Here is a 7,383-nt window from a genome sequence, read left to right as displayed (position 1 = left end):
GAGATTTTTTAAAGATCTAAAAATAGAACTGCCTTTTGACCCAGCAGTCTCATTACTGGATATTTCAAAGGAAAATAATTATATCAAAAAGATACCTGCAGTCCTGTGTTTATTGCAGCACTATTCACAATAGTAAACTTGTGAAGTCAATCAAAGTGCCCATCAGTGGATGAATGGATAAAACAGTCCAATTATCCATTTATGATTGGATGTAATATATATTTACCATGGAATACCACTCAGCCATAAAAAAAGAATGAAATCATGACCTTTGCAGAAACATGGGTGGAACTGGAGGCCATTATCCTTAATGAAATGACTCAGAAAGAGGAAGTAGAAAACCACATGTTCTTACTTTTAGGTGGGAGCTAATCATTGGGTACACAGAGACATACAGAGTGGAATAATAGACATTGGAGATTCCAAAAGCTGGAAGGGATGGGTACAGGATGAAATACTACCTATTGGATACAGTGTACACTGTCTGGGTGATGGGTACACTAAAAGCCCAGACATCATCCCTATGAAATACATCCAAATAACATGACTACACCTGTGCCCCCAAATATATACAAATAAAAAAAATTTTGTAAACTTGTTGGGTCTATTCTATTCCACATTTAGCACATGGCAATAATTTTATACCTGAAATTGCTCTCTCCAAAAGTTATTCATAACAACATGGCGTCTTAAAGAATGCAATTTTTAGTTTCACATATCAAATTTTCACAGAGGACTATATTCTGGAATAGATCACACATGGGTTAATGTTGGTTTTTGTTTTACACTTCCTGCAAGTCCATTAGAAGTAAGAAGCAATGAAACCAGGGAGAAAATGTGCTGAATGGAGGCTGAACTTAACAGTCGTTATCTTGAGTGTTTCCCAATGTAAACTTGAGTTATAGTTTTGTATTCAGCCATTCATTTTTTCATCTAACATCTATTTATGTATGCCAAGTACAGGTCTTAGCGCTGTACCCAGAGTTAGTAAAAATGTGAAGTTAGGAGCACAGTCCCCAGATGGCCAGGTGAACCTAAGACTTCTCACCCCAACTGCAAGGAGTTAGATGGAAGAGCACACAGAAGGCCATCCTCACTCCTGACACCAACTGCAAGATTGGGGGTTTCCTGCAAACACTCATGGTTTGGATAAGCACTAGGATGACTCCCAGAACTCATGGGAACCTATTATACCCATGGTTGTATTTGTTACAGAAAACAGGTACATTAAAATCAGCCAAGGATAGAGATTTATAGGACAGAGTCTGGGAAGATTCCAATAGTGAAGAAAGTTTCTGTTGTTCTCAAGACTTGTGACCCTCCCAGATCAATGTGTGATGATATGCATGGAGTATTACCTACTGGGAAGGTCACCCAATCTTTGGTCTCCAGAGTCTTTAATGTGCTTCATTATGTAGGCATGATTGATTGATTAATTTTCCACATGGTTGAACTCTTGGAGGTGAAGCAGATATCACATGCCTGAGAGGCCCACCTCTCAGGTAACAAGAGTCACCTTGTTAGCTTGAACTATTAGATGTGATCCACGGGGCCTATCATGAATACTAAAAACACTGCCATCACTTGAGAAATTCGAAGGGTTCAGAGGTTACTCTCAAAGAGCTGGGGCTTAAGGCCAGACCTCTCTTTGGGCCAAATTCCTTTACTACACAGATGGGGAAACAGCTGTAAACAAATTGAAGTTCTGGCCTATGTGTGGTTCATATTCTAGGGTGGAGATGCACAGTGACTAAGTGAAATAGATGAAAATGTATTGCACACCTGGATACATTAGCGAGTAGGGGAAAAATAAGGAGAGGAGACAGAGAGTATTGAGGTGATGAATGGTAACATTTTAGATCTGGTGACCAAGACAGGCTTCAGTGAGAAGAAGGGATTTGGCAAACATCTGAAGGAGGTGAGGAAGAGAGGCAGGTGGACATCAGGCATCAGGGAAGAACTTTTAGGAGACAGAAATGTGCCTGCGATGTTCCAGGAGCAGCATGGTACAAGGACAATGGAGAAGGAAAACAAGGCTGGGGAAGCAGCACTGTGCATGAGGAAAGCAGACCCCGTGGGGCCCCATGTGTCACTGTCATTTGGCTTTTGGTCTCATAGATATGAGAAGCCATGAGAGGACATCCTCCAAATGACAGTGGATCATAAGCCCCTTGGAACTCTGCTGGAAATAGACCTAGAGGGAGCCTGGATAGGCACAGGACCCTTGGGGACACTGCAGTCTGCAGCAATAGATGCTGAGGGCTTGGACTAAAGAGGAGGATGTAGAGGGGGTAAGAATCAGCTAGGTTCCAAATGTAATTTGAAAGTAAACCTGGGAGAAGTTTTTGATGGATAAGACGTGGTACCCAAGACAAAGAGAAGAGTCAGATGTAATATTTTCAGCCTGCGAACCTGAAAGAAAAGAATGACCATTTGTAGGGATGCTGAGGACTGTCGGAGAAGTAGCCTTGGAGGGGACAGTGAAGAGTTTCATTCAGGAGTGTTGAATTTGATGGAGATGGAGGATAGAGCATGGAGGCAGCAGGATTTCAGAAGGTTGGAAAGAGGTTCAGACTGAAGATATCAGCTGAGGAGGCATACTGGGTCGATGATATTTAAAGCCATGAGATTGGGAGAGATCACGTGGGGAGTGAGGGTTGACAGAAGACAGCCCAGGAATGGAGTCCAGGGGCTCCCTCATTTTGAGTTTAAGAAAATGAGGATGAATTATAAAATATGTTCGAGAAAGAGTAACTGAAATGGGAGGAGAAGATGCAAGAGTTTGGGGTGTCCTAAAATCCAAGTGAGGAAAATATTTTAAAGAACATGGTGCCCTCGACAAGGCAGTTTGGGTGGTGTGGTATATTAGTTCATTCTGATACTGCTAATAAAGACATATCTGAGCCTGGGTGATTTATAAAGGAAAGAAGTTTAGCTGACTTACAGCTCTGCAGGGCTGGGGAGACCTCAGGAAACTTACAATCGTGGCAGGAGGGGAAGTAAACACGTCCTTCTTCACATGGTGGCAGCAAGGAGAACAGCAGAGCCAAAGGGGGAAAAGCCCCCTATAAAACCATCAGATCTCATGAGAACTCACTCACTATCATGAGAACAGCATGAGGAAACTGCCCCCATGATTCAATTACCTCCCACTGGTTTTCTCCCACGACATGTAAGCATTATGGGAACTATAATGCAAGATGAGATTTGAGAGGGGACACAAAGGCAAGTCATATCATTCCACCCCTGGCCCCTCCCAAATCTCATGTTCTCACATTTCAAAATACAATCATGCCCTTCCAACAGTCCCACAAAGTCTTAACTAATTCCAGCATTAACTCAAAAGTCCAAGTCCAAAGTCTCATCTGAGACAAGGCAAGTCCTTCTGCCTATGAGCCTGTAAAATCAAAAGCAAGTTAGTTACTTCCTAGATACAATAGGGATACAGACATTGCATAAATACACCCATTCCAAATGAGAGAAATTGGCGAAAACAAAGAGTCCATGCAAGTTCAAAATCCAATAGGGCAGTTATTCAACTTTAAAGTTCCAAATGATCTCCCTTGACTCCATGTCTCCCATCCAGGTCACAGTGATGCGAGATGTGGGTTCCCATGGCCTTGGGCAGCTTTAGCCCTATGGCTTTGCAGGGTACAGCTCCTCTCCTGGCTGCTTTTCACAGGCTGGCATTGAGTGTCTGCAGCTTTTCTAGGTGCACGGTGTAAGCTGTCTGTGGATCTACCATTCTGGGGTCTGGAGGATGGTGGCCCTCTCCTCAGAGCTTCACTAGGCAGTGCCCCAGTGGGGACCCTGGGTGGGAGTTCCAATCCCACATTTCCCTTCTCCACTGCCCTAGCAGAGGTTCTCCATGAGGGTTCTGCCCATGCAACCCACCTCTGCCTGGACATCCAGGCATTTCCATACATCCTCTGACATCTAGAAGAAGGTTCCCAAAACTCATTTCTTGTCTTCTGTGCACCCGCAGGACCAACACCATGTGGAAGCTGCCAAGGTTTGGGGGTTGAAGCCACACCTCTGAAGCCATGGCCTGAGCTGTACCTTAGCCCCCTTTAGCTATGGCTAGAACGGCTGGGATGCAGGACACCAAGTCCTGAGGCTGCACACAGGAGGGGGACCCTGAACCCGGCCCATGAAGCCATTCTACCCTCTTAGGACTCAGGGCCTGTGAGGGGAGGGCCTGCTGTGAAGGTCTCTGACGCGCCCTGGAGACATTTTCCCCATTGTCTTGGTGATTAACATTAGACTGCTTGTTGTTAATGAATATTTCTGCAGCAGGCTTGAATTTCTCCCCAGAAAATGGGTTTTTCTTCTCTATTGCATCATCAGGCTGCAAATTTTCTAAACTTTCATGCTCTGCTTTCTCTTGAACACTTTGCCGCTTAGAAACTTCTTCCGTCGGATATCCCAAATCATCTCTCTCAAGTTCAAAGTTCCACAGATCTCTAGGGTAGGGGCAAATTGCTGCCAGTCTCTTTGCTAAAGCATAGCAAGAGTCACCTTTGCTCCAGTTTCCGATGAGTTCCTCATCTCCATCTGAGACTACCTCAGCCTGGACTTTATTGTCCATATCACTATTCAGCGTTTTGGTCAAAGCCATTCAACAAGTCTCTAGGAAGTTCCAAACTTTCCCACATTTTCCTGTCTTCTTCTGAGCCCTCCAAACTGTTCCAGCCTCTGCCTGTTACCCAGTTCCAAAGTTGCTTCCACATTTTCGGGTATCTTTACAGCAATGCCCCACTCTACTGGTACCAATTTACTGTATTAGTCCATTCTCACACTGCTAATGAAGACATACCCAAGACTGGGTAATTTATAAACAAAAGAGGTTTAATTAACTCACAGTTCTGCAGGGCTGGGGAGGCCTCAGGAGACTTACAATCATAGCAGAAGGGGAAGCAAACATATCTTTCTTCACACGGTGGCAGCAAGGAGAGATGCAGAGTGAAAGGGGGAAAAGCCCTTTATAAAGCCATCAGATCTCACCTGAGAACTCACTCACTATCATGAGAACAACATGAGGGTAACTGCCCCCATGATTCAGTTACCTCCACACTGGTTCTCTCCTATGACGTGGGGATTATAGGAACTACAATTCAAGATGAGATTTGGGTGGGGAAACAGCCAAACCGTATCATGTGGCAAGGGCCAAAGTCTCCTTGGAGAGGGGATATTGGAGAAGATAAATTGAAGATAGGAGGTGGGCAGCTCTTTTAGGTAGTCTGACCATAAACAGAAGAAAAAATAGTGCAAGCTGGATATGTGGGCATCAAGAGAGTTTTTCCAAGATTAAAAAAAATAACAGCGTATTGTATACTTTTGGGAAAAATCCAGCAGAAAGGAGCGATGTCCTTGCTTAGGCAAGAAGGGATAAGAGCCAGTGCTTGGGTGGCAAGGTTTCCCTTTGCTAGCAGTGAGGCACTGGATCTATAGGAACAGGAGAGGAGACAGAGTCTGCAGCACAGAAGGCATAACTGCAGGAAATACATATGGGGTACATTGTGCGCCAGGCTATTTATACGCTTTGCATGTATTACTCCTTTTTCATTCTCAACAACTACTCAACAAGGTAGACAATATCATCATCTATCCCTGTTTTACAAATGACAAATTAAGCACAGGATGACCTGCAAATGGAGTAAGACTCTCCGTCTAGCAGAAGCAAGATTTACATAGGTAGTTTAGCTGAAGTCTGGACCCTAAGCCACGGTAGCATGGTGCCTGTGAAGGAGGCTGGGGTGACACAGAGTGCGAGTGGGGCCACTTGGAGGGACTCCTCTAGTAAGTTCTGTTTTTCACTGAAATAAGGATTAAGGTTATTGAATAAGAGAGCTAATGGTAGAGGAGGTCAATGAGATTTGAGGAGAGAGAGAGGAAGCTATGAGATATTAATCTGGAAGAGTGGGAGGTGGGATGGACTCTAGTAACTTCTATTTTTCACTGAAATAAGAATTAAGGTTATTGAATAAGAGAGATAACGGAACAGGAGGTAAATGAAGTTTGAGGAGAAAGATATGAGATATTAATCTGGAAGAGTTGGAGGTGGAATGGATAAGATCATATAATGTTATCATCAGTCATTACTAAGGGCCTATGAGGTTACTGGTGTATTTTTTTTTTAATCCACGTTCAACTGAAGATGTGCAGGTTCAGTGTAGGTGTCCAATTGGGCTTGGCCATGGTTTTGATTTAATCTAGAAAGAAAGGAAATTGAGGAACTGATTCAAGGGAGTAATTATAACAATTGTCTATAAAATTAAATCTGTGTAAGAAAAAAAGTTAGGACACTAGGGAAGTGAAAGACAGAACAAAGATAGGCCTGAAAATCCTTGTTAGTAAAAACTAACAGACCTGTCAGTGTGCCCTCCAGTGTAGAGACTGATTTGGAAAAATTGGAGGTGGGGAGGGGAGAGTAGAATCCTTGAAATTTAGATTGAAGAAGCGTTGTTCTTACTGTCATGAAAATATCTGGGGTTTGTCAATTGAAGTGAATTGGCTGAAGTGTAGTAAAGATCATTGGAGAAGGGGTCAAAAAACAAAGAGACTGGGCTATAGGAAGGACTGTCTAGGTGGATACCAACGTCACCAGAAATCACAATGGGAACAGTGCTGGAGGGTGTGAATGAGTCAGGAGCCAACTCTTCAAGGAAGGAGGAGTGCCCCTGGGTGTGACAGATGATGGCCCCAGAGAGAAGTGATGGGCAGTGTTGTCTCATGGCTCAAGACCCAAAGGCTAAAACATGGGGCTCAGGTGTCACCTTTTGGTCTACTTGTTACAGCTCCTCTGTAGCATTTATCTGGTAAAGCACAACTTGGCTGGGAAAGAAACAACTATTTACCTGGGTTTGTGGACCTCTTGGGACATTACAGTTTGTCAGGACTCTGCTAAATACAATTTGACCCTATTTTACAAATTGATCAGAAATGGAGCCATATCTGATTGATCTTCCTAATTCTACCACTGCTTTTGTCATCAGACCCAGATAGAGCTCTTCTTTTTCAAAATTCTTTTGTGACGTTGTTCTAGAATACTTTCTAGGAATGCGGATTCCAAACTTGGGTTGCCAGATCCTTGAGGAATTATGAAAACATTACTAGAAGAATTTTTCGAGTCATTATCAATTTTCAAAAACCTTGATGGAAATTATACATTTACCCCAAATAACATCGCATAAGCTAATTAAAAGTCTCTTTTGCCGTAACTCCTAGGATTATACCAACTCAAAAGGGTTTTCTTACGTCCGAATAAATGAATCCCGTATGAAAACACAACTACTTGGGGAATTTGAGGCATGTTTCATTACCATGTTAATCCAGTCACCGGCCATCAGTGCAAAGGTAGTCCTCGAAGGAAACTATGATTAC

This window comes from Macaca fascicularis, chromosome 4, assembly GCF_037993035.2.
Source record: "Macaca fascicularis isolate 582-1 chromosome 4, T2T-MFA8v1.1".
In the NCBI taxonomy this organism is placed as follows: Eukaryota; Metazoa; Chordata; class Mammalia; order Primates; family Cercopithecidae; genus Macaca; species Macaca fascicularis.
This window is presented reverse-complemented; position numbering follows the sequence as displayed.